Source organism: Ochlerotatus camptorhynchus, unplaced genomic scaffold (genome assembly GCF_037179485.1).
Source record: "Ochlerotatus camptorhynchus isolate MF236.1 unplaced genomic scaffold, CSIRO-AGI_Acam_v1.1 ptg000107l, whole genome shotgun sequence".
Taxonomy (NCBI): domain Eukaryota; kingdom Metazoa; phylum Arthropoda; class Insecta; order Diptera; family Culicidae; genus Ochlerotatus; species Ochlerotatus camptorhynchus.
Window position 1 is genome coordinate 432,148 of NW_027040597.1, and position 22,537 is coordinate 454,684.

The window sequence follows — 22,537 nt, forward strand, 5'->3', positions numbered from 1 at the left end:
CAACAGCAATTTTGTCTTTGTTGTTGTCACGAAAAGATCGTTTTTACGCGTTAAAACTGGAAAGAAAGCAAGTAACTGGACTGAAGCGCAAAAAAAGTTGAAATTTCAATTGCTAAAAAGGTACAGATTATAGAGGATTTGGAGAATAGGATGCAGATCATGGTGAAGCATGACATTCAATCTCGATCAACGATTGCAACAATCAGGCAATCGAAACATAAAATCAAGGAAATGGTTGCCTAATCCACAGGATCAATCGGTAAATATATTCAGCTATTCCATAGTAAAACAATTTTATTTACCTTTAGATATTTTGATCTTTGAAATCGACCTAGTGGTTCAAACGTTATGAATTTTGACAATCATCTTTATCCCTCCCCCTCCTCTTGGATTCTGGAGACAACCAACAGTGCAAAACAACAACCCCGATCTGTTCTCAGCGGATGAACTGATAGAAATTTTCGTCAACATGATCGGTGCTCTTCGTAAGTGTGTAAGTGCCGTAATAAGCCCGAGTAGATCCAAGTCCTCGGTAAGTTCATCATCCAGTATGACGTCTAAACTGCTAACTATCGTCACCTAGAATGTAAGAGCAAAAATATTGAGCTTCCCGACTTCCTCCGCAAGCACAGGAATACTTCTCCTCCAGTAATGCCCATCGTTTCTAGTCACCACACTTCAAACGGGCTTCACTCGGATATTGGCGCTATCGAAGCTGCTGAATCATCTCTCACAGTAGATGCTGCTCCTGAGTCCTGATATCGTCTCTTTAAGCATGCCGCCGAGTCCCGTTGTGCCCTCCGCAGCAAACCGTACGACCGGGCACACGTTTTCTGTGTTTTATCAGAATGTCAGAGGTTTGCGCACAAAAACTGCTCAGCTCCATCTGCTGTTATCCAGCTGTGACTATGACGTACTTGTCTTTACGGAAGCATGGCTCCGTGCTGATATTGACAACAGTGATTACGTTTTCTTCCGCTGTGATCGCAATGAGCATGCTTGGCATGCACAGTTGTATACACCAACTGCTCACTCAGTTGTTGAAATTTGTTTTTCTTTAAAGTAATTGATAGATTAGGATCACACAGCATTTTTCACTTCATTTTTACAACGCAAAAATAAATACAGTTTATTAATAGAATTAATATCTACATATTTTTACGTGTTTATAACAAGCTTAAACTCTATTCTATATACTGCTTCAAAAAGAACTGTGGTTCGTCAACTGTGTGCAAAATTATTAGCAAATGAGCAGTTCGTGACCAAAACTGTGTATGCCAAGCATGGCAATGAGTTAACCAGTTCTCATTTGCGGGGTGGTGGAGTACTGATTCCAGTAAAAACTTCCTGGATGGTGAATATATTTCGATAGCTAACTGTGATAAAATCGCAATATCATTCGCTTTATGTAGTGGCTATCTATCTCTATCACACCTGGACCCTACCTATTGACTCATCAACTTATGAACCGAGAACCAACGGCTTTACGTCTCTTCCGAAGGAAGGCGTGATCAGAGATGTTATGTCTCAGAACATCCCGGCGGCGCCGACTGGGCCTTCTGCTTTCAACAAACAGTGGTGGACTGCAGAGCTACGTACTCTTCGGAACAATCTACGTAAGCTACGAAAAATGTGTCCGATAAAGCTAGACTCCGTGAGCTTGAGTTGGAGTACAAAGCTGTTCTTTCTGCAATACACGAAGATTATTTGTGTTAGATACAGACAATGCCCCGTAACGTGGGTAGATCACCTTTTTGTGGTACGTTACGAGATATAATATCTACCACTGATTCCTAGTCCTGACTACTTCAAACTAGGGGAACAGGATTTTCCAGTAATCAAAGGAACACATCTTAGGCTCTGAACCATTTGGTGGATTATTTTAACTTTTGGTTAAAATTTGACAGATGGAAAGTTATCGATTAACCCTGCTATCCGAGCGTGGTTATTTCTGACAGACAAGAAGTTAAATTTTGACGACCGTGGCTCGAAAACCGGTCGATCGACAGCACGGGGATTTTCGAACATAAGAAATAACTTTCGAAATGTCACTTTTAACTACGAGTTAAATTTAACTCGGCAAATGGTTCACAGCCTTAGTCTTTGTTACTTTTTATGCCTTGTTGATAGTGATAAGTCCTCGGGTTGCTTGGACCGAGGATGATCTTGAAACAAGGAAAAAGTGAGTTAGTTAGTCTTCATCGATGTGATTCCTAATCTTCTATTCGTTGTTATCTAGGTTGAAGTGGTTAAGACTAGGGTTCTGATGCATGGTCATTATCGGTGTCATTCCTTAATTTTGTTGTTAAGGAATCTAATGTTGACTGACAAAGGGGCGCGCCTTTGGAGGGTGTTTCAACACTCCGGAGGGTATAAATAGCGGGACCTTTCAATTAGAGTCGGATCCTTGCGATAAATGCAAGAATTACTACTGCAAATAAATCGAATACTTCATCATTTATCAATATTGATGGAGTAATACGACATGCACTAAACTAAGGACACGGAATATAGTACAATAGACCAAATTACTACGTGATGAACTAGCCTACGGCTAAAAATGACGATGGCAAAGAAAAAAAGATCAAATTACTGGCCGCAGTAGTGTTAGGTTCCTAACAGAGAAAAAAAAGATACAGACAATCGTCAAGGAAAAATCTTTGCACTTCTGGGATCAAGAAACGCAAAGCTGACTACGACATCCCTGGCTCGGTCAACTTTGATGGAACCACTTCTCGCTCAAGCTCGGAGACAGCTGATCTCTTTGGTAATTTCTTTGAGAGTGTATTTAGTAAAGCATCACCCGTTAAACTCCAAGCAGGCTTCGAGCCGATTCCGTCTTATAATGTTAATCTACCATGCATTCATTTTTCTCCAGGTGAAGTTCAGAAAGCCCTCGAATATCTCGATTCAACGAAAGAACCTGGAACGGACAGCCTGCCTCCTGTGTTACTGAAAAACTGTTATTTTCAACCGCTCGCTCCAAGACAGAACGTTCCCAAATGCATGGAAAACGGCATCCATAGTACCGATCTTGAAATAAAAAATGTGTCACCAATTATCGTGGTATATCCATATTTTGCACTCTAAGTAAGATGTTGGAGAAACTGAACCACTCAGCTCTGTGCAGAGCTGCTGCTGAAATCGTTAATTTCGTATTGATTGTTGCTATAACCACCGGTTGGAAACTAACGATTTTAAATTGGCTCACTACTTGACTAGCCTATTGGTCCCAAGCAAATCGATTAACGTATTCCATTCTAGTTTAAATTCCAGTACTACACTATGTTTGTTTTGATTTGCTATGATAGTTTGACAGATAAAATGAGGGGTTCGTAGATTTTCCTATGTTTCGAGGGGTGCATCGATTTGCTTGGGAACGAAGAGAGTACTAGAAGTGAGCCATCAAGTTGAGCATGTTTTTTCGGGACCTTCTGCTCTTTGAGTTACCTATATGCTATAACCATAGAGGTAACTCTAAGACTAGAAGGTCCCGAAGAAACGTGCTCAACTTTTTGGCTCAGCTCTGGTACTATCTTCGGTCCCAATCTAATCGATTCACCCCTCGAAACATAGGAAAATCCACTAACCCCTCATTTTATCTGTCAAACTTTCATATCGAATCAAAACAAACATTGTGTAGTACTAGAATTTCGACTAGAATGGGGTGCGTTAATCGTTTGCTTGGAACCAATAGGCTAGTCAAGTAGTGAGCCAATTTAAAATCGTTAGTTTCCACCGGTTGCTATAACCATAGAGGTAACGCTAAGACCACTGGGTCCCGAAGAAAATCATTATTATTGTTGGCTCATTCAGTACCAGAACAACGGTCCCAAGCAGTCCCAAGCTATTTCACTCACCCCTGCATGTTCTGCATGAATCCACACACCCCTTATGTTATCTGTCAAACTTTCATAGCGAATCAAAACAAACATAGTGTAGTAATAGAATTTCAACTAGAATAGGGTACGTTAATCGTTTGCTTGGGACCAATAGGCTACTAAAGTGGTGAGCCAATTTAAAATCGTTAGTTTCGTATTGATTGTTGCTATAACTCTGTAGTCTGAACGTACTATTAGATGAAACAAGTTTAAGTTTTAAGTATTCAGTCTGTACGACGTATTCGAAGACGGTACCCAAGTAACCAAAAATTCTGATAAAAGGCTATTTATGGCTTAAGCACCTTGGTTGAAGGTGGTCTATAGAATTCTAAGCAGCCTCATTTTTAAGTCGTTATAAGAACTTGAAAGTTCCGGTACCATAATTGAAGAGCATTCTAAGCAGCTTCTGGCGGATCTTGAACGGAACTTTTAAAAAATAAATTTAAAAAGGTTTTTGTCCTCCACACCCAAATTCTATATTAAGTTCGCACTTTTATGAAAGTTATTTCTAAAGGCAGGTAGTAATGTGAATTGATTTATCAACATTAGTAGTAGTAATGGAGCTGCTGGAAGAATGAAACCCAGTCCTTCAGCGTGAAAGTCTCAGCACGAACCACTACGTCATCTTAAATATGTTAAAGTGAGCTGTTGTCCCGCCTATTGTTGGAGTTTTCTGAGCCAGCTAACTGACTTGAATACGAAACACAACACCTTGATAAATTTAAATTGGTGTTTGCCCGCATGGTATTCCATCACACTTGTGGCGCAGTGGTTAGCAATCGTAGATCACATGCCCGAATATACGGGTTCGAATCCAGGAAATTACTTTTTTTTTTTTTTTGGTAGAATGTTGCTTAAATATAAGAAGTATGATTTATTCGGGCCACTGATTATTTCATATTTACGTACATTAAATTTTATTACAAGAAAAGATTTGTGCTGATTGCTTTATGTGGCTTGAAAGTTCTGTCGGAACTTTATTTGAAGTTTATGGAACTTAAAAGTTCTGACGGAACTTTATTTGAACTTTATGGAACTTGAAAGTTCTGTTGGAACTTTATTTGAACTTTATGGAACTTGGAAGTGTTGAATGCGGAACTTTTGGTTACTTGGGTATGCAATAAATAAATAAATAAATAAATAAATAAGTAAATAATTGTTCAAAACAAACAAATTGGTACTATGTTGAAGGCCCCACCTGTTCACTATGCCCTTTCCTACGCTATACTTATACGGATTTCCGCCAGATTCTCGTCTATGTTTTCATTTGTGTAATCAATTATAAAAAAAAAAAACTATCAACGCGGCGGATGCATTTCCATAGTACTGAACTGCGCTCAACAAGATCGCTGGTGATGGAGGCGGTAGCGAAAAACTTCATTCATTAGGAACTACACCAACTTTGCGCGCGGAAAACGGGAAACCACTTTGTTTGCCGAAAACTTTCATATCGTGTCGTTTCGAAGAATCACTACCTTAAGACGGGGTGACGTTGGGCCAAAACTGAAAACGGATTATTGATGTAAATATCCTGAATATACAGAAAATGATGACTAGAATATGTTTCATGAGCTCCTGGAGTAAAGTGAAGATAGAATTGATCAGTTCCCACACGAAACGAAAATCAATTATTTTATTCATGCGATTCACTTATACATTTTTGCCAAAACATCAGCCTTATACTTTCCATAAGATAAACCACATCGGTCCTATAAGAATGCATAAAAGGTATGTGTGACCGCTTATACATATCATTTGACACATGATCTTCATTAACTTTTTACAAGGCGTCTGGTTATTAGTTGACTTATACATTTTATGAATAATCAGCAATAGAAATTTGCCAAAATGTATAAGGAGATTTCTATCCGTGCAAGCAGGAACGAATATCGCCTCAAATTGGTATAGATATGAGCCTGACATAAGAGGTAAAATATCAAAACAATACTACACAGGTATTCTTTTGGTATTCAAATATCAAATTTAGTTACTTGCAAAATATTTTTCATACATTTTTTTGGTATAATTCTTTGGTTTTTTATGGTATACCTCTCAACACCAAATTTTGGTATCAGATCAGAAGTAGGTATTCATTCGTTATTTTATCCTGCTCAGGTTGTTTATTTTAAATAGTGCTGGGCTAAGAGGAAGAGGTGACTTCTCTCGTGGAAACAATCGTGCAAAAACTATTTCATTTTGCACCGCAAATGTCAAAAATATGATGTAATATTACTTGCCAAAATGGAAAAAAAAAGTTATCATTAATACAGTGCATCAACTGCTTTACGCTGCTTTTGCTGCCTTTGATTATTTTTGTGGCAATCAAAATTACATGAGATTTTTGACATTATTGATGTGCATCTTGGATGTAATATTGCGCGTTTCACACCAAATTGGACTAATAAGCGCGTTTTCACTTATTAAAAAGTGTGATAAAACTGCAAGTTTACGTCTAATCGTCTTGGTGTCTCCGATGCACTTATTCCTTATGATGCAAGCAATAAGTGCTCCGAAGACATCAAAACTATTTGACGGAAACGTGCACTTTATCACACTTTTTGCATTTTTGGGACAGTCCAGTTTCAGATGCAATCAGCAATATTAAAATTTAATGTTTGCAGTGTGGGTGGGCCGTATGAATAAAAAGAGTTTACTTTACTTTCCCGTGCTTTTCTTACGGGAAAAGTAAAGTAAACGCTTTTATTCATACGACCTATTGTGTCGTTTTTAAAAATGTCCACAGGCAAACAAAAGTGTGAATACATTTTTATGTGGATACACAGCAAAAAAATAATTTTGATATCACATCAAAGTGGATGCACTACAATCATGTCGAAAATTTCATGTAATTTTTATGACCACATGAATAAACAAATGCAGTAAAAGCAGCGTAATGTCAGTTCATGCATTGTATTAATGATAATTTTGTCCTTTTTAGCAAATAATATTACACCATATTTTCGACATGATTGTAGTGCATCCACTTTGACGTGATATCAAAATTATTTTTTTGCTGTGTACATACGAAGTACATTGTGATTATAACCAAGTGTACTCCTAATAGCTAATATTTTAAGATATATTAACCAAATTTGTGTTTTGGCCCTCACCTCCCCATAAGATTAAAAATATCGAAGTAGGCCGCGCTGCGAAAATGACGTATTTTTCTTTTTCTGGGTCGTTTTCGTGCTTGTCTGAAAATGTTAAAAATTAACATATTTGTTTAAAAACAGCGTTAATGTGAAACTACAGAAGTGGTGTTGAAAAGTGCATTAAGTGAAAACTATCAAATTCCTCCCCAAAGGATGATGTCTGTTCCAACTAACGCGTATCAACACTCAGCTAAGTCGATTCTGCTGCTTGATTGAAACATTCCCTAATAAACAAATACTATAAACGGACTGTATCCCAGATGGGTAAACTATCCCACAAATGGTTTGGATGATACCCCGAACACGTCGTTAAGCTCTCTTTTATGGTTATCATTATTAGGGTTAGCTTCGGAAAAAAATCTCAGTCGAGCAATTTCGATCGGCGTTTGCGGCTAGTTCCCGGAATCGGTGGTACTGGTGGATGCGCGAGTGACTTCTTTTTTTCTGGTCGCACTGAAGAGAGATGAGTCCTGCCCCGAGCCTCCCCACGCCACCGACTCAAATTGATTATCCGATTATCGGAAGCTGTGCTTCACAGTGTGACATTTTGTTTTGGATGAAAGAGTGAAAAATTCTCCTTCTTTTTTTTATTATTTCCTTTATTTAACGTCGGTCTCTGTTCCACAATCTAGTGCCAATCACCGACGGACATCGATTACCATACATTCACGGCAATCGAATGTGCAGGAAGGCAGCTTCCACACCTGCGTAGGATATCGAACCCATTCAACACACATGCGCCGGGACCAACGGCTTTACTTCCCTTCCGAAGGGAGACAAGAGATTTTTATACCTCAGAAAAATCCCACCGACCTCGGCTGGTATTGAACCTAGACCCATTGGGGTGAGAAAGCAGTCACGCTTACCACTATACCACCGGCGCCGGCCAGGTGAAAAATTCTGTAGAATATAAAAAAAAATTAAGCCCGTTAAAACTATAGACACTGTACATAGACCGGACAATGTAAATTCATGCAATCTGGTAGCCCTGATAAATGTCATTAATTTGGAAAATAAATCTGGCATCATTTGAATTTGTTCAAACTTTCAGGGAGCAGCTCAATAAGCCAAGAAAAAGATTTTTGTTTTTGTTTTTCCTTTGCTTTTGTTTTGATTCCATTTTCCTTTGCTTTTGTTTTGATTCCATTCGTTATTCAGTCGTCGTCTCTACCGTGCTCTACCGTACGTTTTTCAGTCGTCGTCGTACATCATCAGCTGGAAAATTGTGAAAGATGCAATAGAGGCTCATACTAATTTGAAATTATACCTACCGTACTGTTGACACTCCCATAAAATGTTTGCTTCTGGCAGATGGACCTCATTTAGCCAGGTAGTTGGTCCCATGGGAATTGAAAAAAAAAATTCAAAAAACTTATTGATGAATCGAGAGCAGAGATTCAAATGCCAGTGGCCGGATGTTGTTTTAAAACATATAGCTGGGTACACAGCAAAAAAAAAGTTGTTGAATATTACATCGAAACTGCTGCAACCAGGTCAATCCATCGGTTGTGTAATATCACATTGTACGATGTACACAGAATCAAATGATGTGACACACAAAACCGATGTAATTTTTCTGACGTAATAAAAGTGATGTACACAGATGCGATGTAAACGAAGCGATGTAATAGTGATGCGATGTAAAGAAAAAACGATGTATACGTATTAGACTGATGCAAAATTTGACTTTTTCGCTCCAGAGTGCTTAAATGGTTTCAAATTGGGTCCTGATTAGCCTCCAAAAGTTACAACTCATTTGGTTAGAAACAGACTTCGCACAAACCATTTAAAGTTTACATGTAAATTACTATGGGAAATCTCAACTTTTTGTTCATTGCCTTCTTGTCTTTTTCCATGTTGAGCTGCGAAACAGTTCGATAGCCATTCTTATAGAAAATTTTCTCAGCTACAACTTTGCTGCAGATCATTTCTATGTAAAACGAGACAGGAAAAAGTTATTAATTATTTAAGAGATTGATAAACTTATGACATGATGAAGCAGCTGCTCTGTGGGCAACACTGTATTTTGCAGTGTGACATAGTAGCCATGATTTTTGTGTCCTATTCAACGCCCCAAAAACACCAATGTTGCCTGCTGAGCAGTTGATTGAGCATGCTCATAAGACATCAGCGCATTGAACCATTGATAACTTTAGATCCTTGCATTTAATCAAAAAATGATCTCCAGCAAAGTTGTAGCTGGGAAAATTTCCTACAAGTACAGTTGAAAGTTTTTGAAGTAAACCGATATGGTGAATTATTAGATAGACATGAACAAAAATCTTGGTTTTACCATAGTAATTCCCATACAAACTTCAAATGGTTTGTGCCATCTTAGTTTCTCACCAAATGGGTTCAAATTTTGAGAGGCTAGTCAGGATCAGATTTGGAATCGTTTAAGTATTGTGGAGCGAAAATTTCAAAATTTGCATCACTCTAATACGTATACGTGACTGATTAAAGTGCTTTGCTATTTTTTTCTCACATAAATTTTAATCAGTTGTAAAAACTGCAGTTACTCAGAGCTACAAATAATTTCAGTTTTTACAGAAGAGAAAAATATGCGTAAGAAAAGAGATAGCAATGCAATTTAATAAGCAATTGAGTAGGATTTAACGGCGTTGCAAAAGATGTTCGTTTTCGAAGGAAAAAATAAAAAATAGCGAATTAAAATTGTATTCAATATATTGATCTGTCCTAAAGGGTGTCCACGATGAAATTGCCACACACAAAATTGATTCGCAAAATTCGAGTTTTCATCCGATTGCCATCAAATTTTCAGGGATTGAGAAATAACTATTAAACTTCATTTTACCATTTTACTCGTATTTTATTTACAGTCCATACGCAAATGCCCGCACCTTGGCCTTAACCCCGGCCATAAGATTCTGCACAACCTGTGAATCAACCGTTTTTTGCATGTAAACCCATACTTTCTTCAGTTCCTCGACTGTCTTCACTACCTTAGGTCGTTTAAGAAGGTGCTGCTTCATAATCGCCCAGTACTTCTCGATGGGGCGGAGCTCCGGAGTGTTGGGAGGGTTGAACATTTTCGGCACGAAATTGACCTTATTGTCCGCATACCACTTCAACACGTCCTTGGAGTAGTGGCATGAGGCCAAATCCGGCCAGAAGATTGTTGGGACGTTGTGGGCCTTCAGGAGAGGAAGCAGCCGCTTCTGGAGGCACTCTTTTATGTACACCTGTCCGTTCATCGTGTCCTGGGTCACGAAAGGTGCACTCCGCTTCCCGCACGTGCAGATGGCTTGCCAAACCAGGAATTTCTTCGCAAATTTGGACATCTTCTGAGTACGGACATGCTCCGGAACGCTGAACTTATCCTTGGCCGTGAAAAACAGGTTGCCTGGGATCTGTTTGAAGTCGGCCTTCACATATGTTTCGTCGTCCATGATGCAGCATTCAACTTTCGTCAGCATGTTGAGGTACAACTTCCTGGCACGGGTTTTGGCGGACTTGTTCTGCTTCTCGTCGCGATTAGGGGCCTTTTGTACCTTGAAAGTTCGAGGCCCAGCCTTAGTTTTGGCCTTCTGGACAAAACTTCGGCTTAGGTGCAGCTTCTTAGCCACATCCCTAACGGAGGCGTTCGGATTTCGGTTGAAGGCCCCAACTACGCGGTTGTGATTTTTGGTGTTGTACGGAATACTTTTTCCTTCACTTCTGGGCTTCCGATCGGTGGTCAACCGTTCCTCGAACCGCTTAATCACTCGCGACACCGTGGAATTCGCGATTCCCAACGTTTTAGCGATGGAACGATGCGAGAGATCCTTGTTCTCGTGATGAATGCGCAAGATTTTATCACGCACGAGCTGTTCTTTCGACTCCATTTCCGCGAGTTTTGATCACAGGACTTTAAAACTTGCAGGATGTAAATAATGCACTATGAACTAAATCCACCCAAATTTTCATTAAATTCTACCCAACGGTTAAAAAGTTAGAGCAATTTCATAGTGTGGCAATTTCATCGTGGACACCCTTTATAATACGTTTCGCAAAATATATATTTGTCAATCAGTCAAAACATTATTGAATAAAACCATTTGCATTTCTAACTAAACTCCTAAAAACTGCGAAATCGCTCATAAAAGTGCTCTTGTGAGTTTTATCGTTTTGGTGTTTTCTGCGAACTGTTTCGTTATAATTTATTTGGAAGGATATTTTCCGTCGGGGAAGTATAATATAAAGATAGTATGGATAATAAAGTGAACTCTCCACAACTCGATATTGAAGGGGCCATCGAGTTATAGAATCACAATCCCATACAAAATCGCTATCACAGTAGCCATGAAATCATTTTTTTTTACTATGGTTCTATAACTCGATATCGAGTTAGCGGACATCGAGTTGTGGTGAGTTGACTGTGTATTGTTGGAATAAATTATTTATTGATTGATTTATTTATTAAAGATTTCGCCGAAAATGTTAATGTTTATTTCGCGCCAACGCTTATAAATCTTCGGTTTTACTTTTAATCTTGTTGGTGACTTCGTCGCTGAATTCCTCATGAGCAAAGGAATCCAGCGCCGAAGAAACCAACGAGATTGAACGTAAAACGGTAGATTTATAATCGTTGGCGCGCAATGAGCAATACAATTTTCGACGCAATTTGCAATATTTATTATTCCATATCAACTGCACAATCTGTACAAAGGATATCCGATTCAGATATGGCCAGTCGCACCACTCAAAACTAGCTTCTTAGGCTTAGATGATTGCTCCGATACGTAATGCTCTACTCGTGCAGCTGTACAAAAACTTCCATAAAAGCCTTGCAAAATGTCGGATCCATTGTGATGAGCAACCTGGTCCAGCTGTAATAAGAACCCTTTTTTAGCTGATGACTCGGCTTGTCAATGCTTCTTTAATCCAGATCGTGCTGAGTCGCTCCACAACTTTTCTTCCACGACGACCTTGAAGGTTATGCCGGCATGATCACAACATCCCACAGTGCAGTATGGCACTTTATCCTCTTCCACCGCGCGTTAGACAGTGCCTGACTCAGATGCAATAATCCGGTCACGTTCGGCGACGGAATAACCAACACAAACTCACTTCATGGGGTCGTGCTGGAAATTAATCAAAAAAAGGTCTCGATTTTGGCAACATCGATGAAGCAGTTATTTTCAAAAACGAGATCCCTGTGTAACTTCACGGTATGATTACATAGTATGCTGAATTGTTTCCTACCGACCTTCGAGTGCTGGTTCTTGTAGTTCAGAGTCATACGCTTGAACCGCTCCATCACTTTGGCATTGATCTCTTTCTCGTCGTTGCTGGCATCTTTCCATTCAGCTTCACCGGCTGCCAACGTGGTTTCTTCAGCGATGACGGCCTTCCGACGGTCCACCTGCGGCTGTTACTGCTCTTGATATTTGCACTCCAGAGCGTCCTCCAAGAATTTCACCTCCAGATTGAGATACTTTTCTTCTGCAGATGCTTCCTGGCGTTAACCTTGTGTTGTACTTCACCGGGCAGCGCCTTATGCTCCGTTCACATTACAGCCTATATCACGTAATATAGGCTGTCTTGCAATGAGCATTCATACATAGGATTTCCAGTGAAAACTAGATGTATGAGTGCTCATTACAAAACAGCGTATGTCACGTGATATACGCTGTAATATGAACGGGGTATTAATCACTACCTTCATTATCATGTAGCGCAAAGCTGAACATATAACCCGGATCCTTTTGGAACTCTGGCATCTGGTTTTCGCCATCGGAGGCAGATTCGACGGCCTTCACGGTGTTGCTTTCGGTTCCAGTCATGTTGTTCTAATTTGGCGAGGAATAGAACTGTAAATCATCCTTGATTGAGAAAAAAAAGTCTCTTCTATCACATGAAACACCGTTCCCTATACACGCTGGTCAGCGGACGGAAGTACCAGGAAACAGCTGGTGTTGGTGGTACACGCAAAAATTCCTTCACTACAGGAGTCCTTCCGAAGGTTCTTCACGCAAGGACAACTCTCGCCTTGCCTCTTCAACCGATGACAGGACCAACTGGGAAACAGAACAAAAAGCGTGTCACTTTTCTACAATCAATATTGACGGTTACGGTATCAAACGAAACAACTCACCTCTTCTTCCGATGTGAATAAAACATCCGTTTTCCACCAGCTTTACCAAGCTGCTTTCTTATACGACGAACTTCACGAATCCGGGATCGAAAATGGTTTGCATATTTCACAAAACGATTGTAATGCACTGGCACAGCGATGTCGGCTCTTTCGAAATCCATCACATTATTCGGAAGGCTGTAAAACTGTGGAATCCTGAGCTGTATATCCGATCCATTCACTCCCGACAACAAACAAACTTAAAATGGCGCATCAATCATCATGGACGATCATCTGGCAGTGTGAACGAAGTCTGGCAGTGTTGCGAGATTTAATATAGCATTAACATTATATGATATTACACAAATTTTGTGTAATATTACACAACCATTTTGGAATGACTTGGTTGCTTCTGATTCTGTGTATTAATTATGTTACTAGTATGTGAATATTACACAGATGCAACGTAATGGACAATGGTAATTTTGTTTCGGTGTAATTTAACGAGCGATGCAATATGACATTCAAATGGATATTATTATACATCTACTTTTCTTGATTACATCCATTTTGTTGTACATCATGTGCATTACGTTTTTTTTTTGCTGTGTAGAGTAAACGCAAACCGTAGTGGATGTTGAAATTGTAATCCTGTTGAGAGAGAGGAACCTTTTCACTATCACAAAGCCAGCCGCGTACAAATAATATGTTGGAAAAACTTACATTGAGAGAAACAAAATTTTACTAGGAGTTCGCCTCTTTATTTATATTTTGCTTTTTGTCAAAACAACACTAGATCACAAAACTTGCTCCTTTGAAGCAAACCAAAGGATGACAGCCCGTTTGGTTACACTTTTTGACAGTTCGTTTGGCTGCTTAAGACAAACGTTGTCCAGCCTATATCCAGTGTCTATAGTTACAACCTGCTTGGGTTGGTGTGATTTGCATTCCGCGTAGTTTGTGCCAGGTGTTGTAGCGAAAGCGGGAAAGGATAATTAATTAACGAGGTGTCCCCGGCAGAGTTGCAGCCCGAACAGAAGTTTCCTTTCCCACCAGCAACCGGCAGATTTGTGTGAATCACTAAATGAGTTGCAAAGCGTAGAGAAAAACAAAATTACGGAACCCATGGATTGGAGGATCAAATTAACATGGTGAGACCCGAGATGGTTTTATGACAGGTGGACAGGAGCTCACGGTCTCCCAGTGTTGGTGAGTTCTTTGCCGTTAATGTCCACGGAAAGTTCACAATTTTGCCATACAGAAATTCAAATCAAAAAATTTTATGTGTGGATTTGGACAGTTTTTTACCTGTTTCATACGACCGGAAGGTGTATGCTGGTCACAAATGCCGTGCCAAACTGATTTCCTACACAATTAATCAACCTTTGATGTGAATTTCACTAATAAACACAAGGAGCATTTCTTATAGCAAAACTGCCATAACAAAATGGGCATAGTTCATTTTAGTAAACAAAATAACACTTCTTCCTACTGTGTCACTTTTATATTACCCGCCTAGGGTGAGACCAGTCCAAATACTATTAACAATTTAAAAAAAAAAACAAACTAAATACGTGCCAGGATTCAAAAGAGCATTTTGAAACTGGAAATGTGTGTGTGTAATACTAATGTCCAATTGATAGATGTAATATATACATGCGGGGCTTATTGTAAGCGAAAGTAACCTCGGAATGGGCGTGACTCTACAGACATTTTGAAATGGGTTGCTGTATCTGCAAAGAGCTATCACTTTCTAACTCCCGGACTAAAGCAGTCTACAATGACCATTAATGCAACATTGTAGAGAGATACCCGCATGAACAAAAACCATTCTTATAATGGTTTCAACCATTTTTGAACTTTACATTATATGCTTACCATAGTTTTTAAAGTTATGAAATGTTTCCAATTTTGATTTTCATTTTGAAGAACCATTATTTACAGTTGCAGAACTTTAATTTTTGATATAACTATTGTAATTGAGGTTTTGCTATGCTTTCTTTCAAACCATACGACATAAACTTACAGTTTTAAGAATGGTTAGGCTATATTCGGCTATGATTCGATTTTTTAGTGATGGAAAGGAAAAACAATATAAGTTTAACAATATTTATTACAAAACATCATAGAAAATACATTAACATCTAATCTGTTTGCAATGAATACTTAAGCTTACAAAAGTAAATTTCATTATTACAGTGGATTTGAATGTATTTATGAATGGGTTCGTCAAGTTTTATCATATACATAATATCATTTGAGCATAATTTTTCAAAAATGTCTTCTTCAATAGATACAGCGTCGATACCTTTAAACAAAAAGTAGTAATCACACTCATATGCTAGAATTTTGTGGATCTCGCCAAGGTGATATTGATTATCGGAATCAAAAGCAAAAAAAGAGTCATTGTTTGGCTTTTCAATGTTTTTAAATTGTTTGACTTTTGGTTTGAAGAGGAAACCATTGTGATTTAAAAATGATATTTCTTCAAAAACAAGTTTATCGTTATATTTATTCACGATACTGTTAGGAAGTGTGAATTTTAAGTTTTTTGATGGGATAACCGTTTTTCCCGTGAAAGTGTTTTCACAAAAATCACGTACCTTAGACTGTATATTCCAGTATTTTTCTAAATGAAACCTCGTGTGTGCCATAGTGCAACGGTTTGCAATCTGTATAAGTGGTTCATTTGGTCCTTTAACGAATTTTTTTAGCATACCATTGATGTCTTCATAGAAAAATAAGGAAAACGCCCATAGAGGCCCAAAGTCTCTACAGCACTCGACTATGTGCATGAGCAAATGGACATTATAGTTCATTTCATCTAAACTGTACAAAACCTCAAAGTCTTTAACGAATTTGTGTAATTTCAGCTCACAAGAATCCAATGTTTCATTGTTTATATTGTTTTGTAATAACTCTGTTATGGAAGTGACCAAAATTCTATAATGTTCATAATATTTAATTGGCAAAAGATGTTTTAAACAAACAGAGCTATAATGCAAAAACCATTGAAGCCATTCATTTGCTTTCCACGAGCACCGTTCAGATATTTTCCGCGCTGATCTGGACGCTTCAGTAAAAGGACTTATAGTGATTAAAGCTTCATCAATGAGCTTTATTTTAGTCTTAATATAGTACGGTGTGTTTGGCTTCTCAAACCAAATTTTGCACAGCTGCTTTACTACGCCTAACAAAACGCCATGCATAAAATCAACAGGACATTGTTTTACAACGTCGAAAGACGGAATTAGTATCAAGGGAGATACACCTTTGACTCCACTTATCGGAATTCCCCTTGAACTGCTGACTGCCATCGCTTTTAGGGTGTCCGTATAGTTACGTAGTTTTACGCCTTCCAGGAACCCATATTTGACTTGACTACCGGAAGCATGATGGCCTGGGTGCAAACAATAGCTACACGCATTATACCCATTGAACTGTTTGAAATTTTGAAGCTTACTTCGTGCTAAGGTATCTACGCAACAAGCAACAGTCCTCACAGATGAAATAAACGTAGTTCCAATATGCAAACCTTCCAGAAACATTGTTTTCAGGGTCAAAAGAAATGGTTTCAAAAACACATCCATATCTGGTTCACTGCAATGCATCCACAACCCTCCGATTAGAGCGTTTTTACGTAGAAAGCGCAAGTGAGGTGGAAGCTCGTTGATTACAGCTATAATAGGCCACAATGAACGCTTGTTGTTGGAATTGAACACTTTTACACCATCGGTATTAAAATTTAGTGAAACGCTGTTCAATGACAATTCCCTTTTTGAAACTGCCGCGTTAACTATATCCGTTATGACTGTCTTTTGTTGAGCTTCTTGGACATATTGTTGAATTTTTAGCCAATTTTTTTTCAATATATCACGCAAATTCGATTTGAAGTCAAACATAATAAAATAGAAGTTCCTCCTACTTTTACAGTTAGTACATGCCATGTGCTCAACACCAATGTAAAGTCTTCAGTCTTCACATACAAAATGTTTTTCGTATTGATTTGCGGAAAAGAAATCATGGAATTTTCTGTACGTTTCCGGTAGAGTTTTGAACCCAATTATTAGATTCAACATTTTGAGGAGATCCACGAGAGCAGCATTCGTAAAGTTATGTCTCATGAATAAATTCATAAGCATAACCATGATCTCAAGTCTGGTAATAGCCAAATTAGGATGTACAGGTGATTGCATATATTCGTTTTCCTTTAATAAGAAAAAAATATGTAATCAATTATCCCAAGTTTCAGTTCAATCTGTCGAACCATCGAAAAATCCTCCTCAACGTCATAATAGCTTGTATTATCACATTCATCGTCGTTAATCTGGTCAGAATCATTTATGGCTTCGTCGTTATCTTGGTCGTTATTTTCTTCCATTCCTTCATCCAGACTTACACTTTTAACTTGGCTTTGTGTATTGTCGTTTTTTATCATTTCACTTGATAATGTTTTTTCCATTGCTACTAGTTCGTCATGAGCGGCTATGTTTCCAAATGTCTCCTCGTTGGATGCATGATGTTCTACGGCGTCCTAAATACATATATATGTTTGTATTTGATAATATCAAGTTATGTGTCGTTTGACTTAGAATTACCGATTTCACAAAATTTGAACACAATACAATATCATCTGTAGCAGGAACTTCATCACAGACAATTGATGCGGGAAGTTGGAGAATATCTGGGGAATCTTTAGAGGATGTCAAGTTCTTCTGCAATCCAAAATTTTCTTTACGTAAGTTGAAAACCAACATGATGTATCATACAATTACCTTTTTTGATCTTTTTGCAACCGGAGCACTTTTATTCAAACCAAAAAGTTTACTCATTCGAGGAGCACGGGAACGCTTCATTTTTTCGATTTAATTTCGACATTAACCAAATCAAAACAAAGCCCGAGTTTTCGTTGCTACAAAATAATATTGATAAACGTTCAAACCATTTACCTTTCTATATAATAAAATTCGAAAACATTGGTCATATATTTTCTCTAACGATACAAAATTTTACACTAACTTTATCGTGAACAGTTACACACGAGGTTACACACTCACAGAAATCAGCCTTGTGATTAGTAAATATTCATACCGTCAAACTTTAAATGAAAGATATTAAATGTGGTTTAACCATACAAACAATACTTTGGATATCCTCGCAGAGCTACCTATTTTACTCAATTTATAGGTAACCCAGTATTAGCGTGTATTGGCTTGAAACATCTTTGCTTTTGCGACGCCATTCCCCATTTTTTGTTCCAGAAGCTCACCGAAAGAGGAAGACTCGCTGCAAGATGCCGCCGAAACCTGCGCCGAAAAAGAAATGTGATCGCGTTAAAAAGCTGAATCAGCGTAAGTATAATTTAATTTCTACTCATTCTACCGGTAACAACACAAGTACTGGACCAAGTATTGAACGAAGACGACCACTTTTTTCTTTTCTCTTACAGGTGAATCGCGTCCAAATTCATCAGAAAATGTGGATCCAAATGCTCGTTCAGCGCATTCGCTGAATTCGGTAATGATACAGGAAGAGGTGAGTTGTGAAGATTGTTTACAATGAATATTGATTCTGCAGACACTTTCGAAGCAATCGCGGACCTCTAGATTGTGATTCATTAATTCTCGCTTAAAAATTGAAAAGGGCCAATAATTTGTTTAAGCAAACATTTGTAGGCCAGTTACTCGCTGACTGAAGTACGCCACGCAAACCAACAACATTATCGGGAGGAGTAGAGTTTCTCCTAGGAGCTGTTCACATATTACTTAACACTCTAAGGGGGGAGGGTCTGCCAAACTGTTACGGTCCATACAAGCATTTTAGAGTTCCCATACAAAATTTGTTACGTATGGGGAGAGGGGTCGAAATTTGTTAGCGTTAAGTAATATTTGAACGAGCCCCTACCCGATGATGTCGTTGGTTTGCATGGGCGTACTTCGGTTGGCAAGTGAAGGGCCTACAAATGTTTTTTTACAAAAAAAATGTTGGCCCTTTTCAATTGTTAAGCGAGAGTTGACCTATCCGGATTAGACAAGATTTAATGGTGTTAAACATTTAGTAATACTAATCTGTTTTCTTTCTTTTCAGCTGAAAAAGCTTCTCGCTAGTCAAGGAGAGCATCTTACCCAGGCGGGATACACTTTTGTTTCGGCAAAATGATCCCCAAATCAACGATTCCCCAGATCCAGAATCGCAAGATCCGCTTGCTTCATCTACGATGGCGTTTGAGGATGAGCAGCAGTTGGATGACATTCACGAAGAAGAGGATAACCATGTTAATCTGAAGGACGATACGCAAAAACAAATCCCAGATGTCACAATGCAAGATTCAGCTTTAAATCTGTCCATGCATGCATCGCCAAAAGTAAGCACCAATGCAACGCCGGCGCCTGAAGTCGCTTGCAGAGTGAGCGACCAGGAAGAAATGGAGGTGTTGCTTTTGCAACCTACGCATGACGGTGCAAGTGTTCCTTCACTTGTGGCAGATGCCTTGGCAGGCCCTTCTAGAGCTGTTGTTCCATGTTCTACAAATACCGAAAGATCCCAAATCATATTGGTGAACATTGTGGAACATGATCCTGTCCCGGATGGTGAAGTTTTGACAAACAAATTGTGCGCCACATGCTTGCCACTAGCTGACCAAATGATTCAAGAGGCTAACAAGAAGATTAAGGACACAGCCAAAGAAGTCAAAAGGCTTCGCAAAAGGGCAGAAGAGGCTGAGCGAGCTAAAGTTCAGTCCGACGATCTGGCTCTATCTCTGTCACGAGAGTTACAGGATCTTAAGGAACAACAGAAGATTCCATCAGTAAGTATCGAAATGTAAAAAATTATATCATTATTAAAACTTTTATCCTAAAACATAATTATTATTTATTCCAGATGAGATTCACAACGGAACCGGAAATAGAAATATCTTATGAGAAGATTGTGGAGATCAATGATGAATCGTCAACCGACAGTCTGTTTGTAGCCAATTTGGCTATATTTTTCTTCGGAACCGAAAGGCTGAAACGTATGAGCTGTACCGGCAAACCGACACCACGTTTCATAAATCTACAGAACCCTGATGGTTCGTTGATGTACCCCGCCAGGGAGCAAATCGATCCAAAGATTTTTAAGTTTATTCACGGTAACTTTTGTTTATTATCAATTGTACTTATTGTTTATTATCGATGAAAAACAAATATTTTTTTATTTTCAGAAAAGCTGACCGAACGCGTAGCTCTTCGACTTGGAGTCCATAAGGTGAAGGAAGTATCGTTTGTGGCAAATGAGCATTTCGTTCGAAAATTCATCGCCCAAAAAATAAGCAACATGAATAAGGCCGATGCAAAACGCGTCCAAGATAAACCACAAGAAACTCTTCAATAGAAGCAGCAACTCTCGACTACACCATTGTTATGACCTTACATACTATTCCTTTCACTGCATTACTTTGTTAAAAGCGAAGTAGGGTACAGAAACCCTGATTATTGTTAAGATTCATACTTTTTGCATTTCATACTTTATGCTACTTTAAACTTACGAAAACAAATCTAAAAAGTGCAAAATATTTTGTTCAAACGAGGTTAAGGGTACTGAAACCCACATTACTGTTAAGTTTCGTTCTGTTTTGTTAAATAAAACATCAATTTTTAAAATTATATATATTTTTTTTACTATCCAGAGCTGAGAGAATAAAAAAAAACTTAATAGAACATTACAATGTATGGTTAGACCATTTTATAAAACCATTCATTTACTCTATTATCACTCTTCTCGATATAATTGTTCAACCTCAAAAATAAATTAAAATGAATGGTTCAAAGTTCCTTTTAAAATCACATACGAACATTAAACACAATGGTTATAAGCAGCTCTTTTCAGAATATTGAATGAATGGTTCAAGAAAGGTTCGCTGAAAAAATATGTGTGAAAATTCTTCATTTTCAGTATGGTAATTAAAGGGTGTCCACGATGAAATTGCCACACACCAAATTGATTCGCAAAATTCGAGTTCTCATCCGATTGCGATCAAATTTTCAGGGATTGAGAAATAACTATTAAACTTAATTTTACCATTTTACTGTATTTTATTTACAGTCCATACGCAAATGCCCGCACCTTGGCCTTAACCCCGGCCATAAGATTCTGCACAACCATTGAATCAACCGTTTTTTGCATGTAAACCCATACTTTCTTCAGTTCCTCGACTGTCTTCACTACCTTAGGTCGTTTAAGAAGGTGCTGCTTCATAATCGCCCAGTACTTCTCGATGGGGCGGAGCTCCGGAGTGTTGGGAGGGTTGAACATTTTCGGCACGAAATTGACCTTATTGTCCGCATACCACTTCAGCACGTCCTTGGAGTAGTGGCATGAGGCCAAATCCGGCCAGAAGATTGTTGGGACGTTGTGGGCCTTCAGGAGAGGAAGCAGCCGCTTCTGGAGGCACTCTTTTATGTACACCTGTCCGTTCATCGTGTCCTGGGTCACGAAAGGTGCACTCCGCTTCCCGCACGTGCAGATGGCTTGCCAAACCAGGAATTTCTTCGCAAATTTGGACATCTTCTGAGTGCGGACATGCTCCGGAACGCTGAACTTATCCTTGGCCATGAAAAACAGGTTGCCGGGGATCTGTTTGAAGTCGGCCTTCACATATGTTTCGTCGTCCATGATGCAGCATTCAACTTTCGTCAGCATGTTGAGGTACAACTTCCTGGCACGGGTTTTGGCGGACTTGTTCTGCTTCTCGTCGCGATTAGAGGCCTTTTGTACCTTGAACGTTCGAAGCCCAGCCTTAGTTTTGGCCTTCTGGACAAAACTTCGGCTTAGGTGCAGCTTCTTAGCCACATCCCTAACGGAGGCGTTCGGATTTCGGTTGAAGGCCCCAACTACGCGGTTGTGATTTTTGGTGTTGTACGGAATACTTTTTCCTTCATTTCTGGGCTTCCGATCGGTGGTCAACCGTTCCTCGAACCGCTTAATCAATCGCGACACCGTGGAATTCGCGATTCCCAACGTTTTAGCGATGGAACGATGCGAGAGATCCTTGTTCTCGTGATGAATGCGCAAGATTTTATCACGCACGAGCTGTTCTTTCGACTCCATTTCCGCGAGTTTTGATCACAGGACTTTAAAACTTGCAGGATGTAAATAATGCACTATGAACTAAATCCACCCAAATTTTCATTCAATTCTACCCAACGGTTAAAAAGTTAGAGCAATTTCATAGTGTGGCAATTTCATCGTGGACACCCTTTATACTTAACAGCCTATTGATTTTATGGTTGACTCTCTTAAAACGATTTATGATATGGTTAAAATCATATTATCTATGGTTGAGCTATAGTTTGTAAACCATTGATGATATGGTAAGCTGGTGGAAGATAAACCATTCGTAGTATTGTTCAAGTATGTTTAGATTATATGCGGGTAGTTCTTCCATA

The 22,537-nt window shown here is 38.8% G+C and overlaps 1 long non-coding RNA gene across 1 annotated transcript; it reads left to right on the forward strand.

Annotated features, from left to right (window-relative positions):
* Positions 1 to 18,262: 18,262 nt before the first annotated feature.
* Positions 18,263 to 19,254, forward strand: LOC135699331 (uncharacterized). The gene is made up of 3 exons (XR_010517516.1): positions 18,263 to 18,460; positions 18,559 to 18,644; positions 19,197 to 19,254. It is a non-coding gene; the product is annotated as an uncharacterized LOC135699331 (long non-coding RNA).
* The last annotated feature ends 3,283 nt before the right edge of the window (positions 19,255 to 22,537 follow it).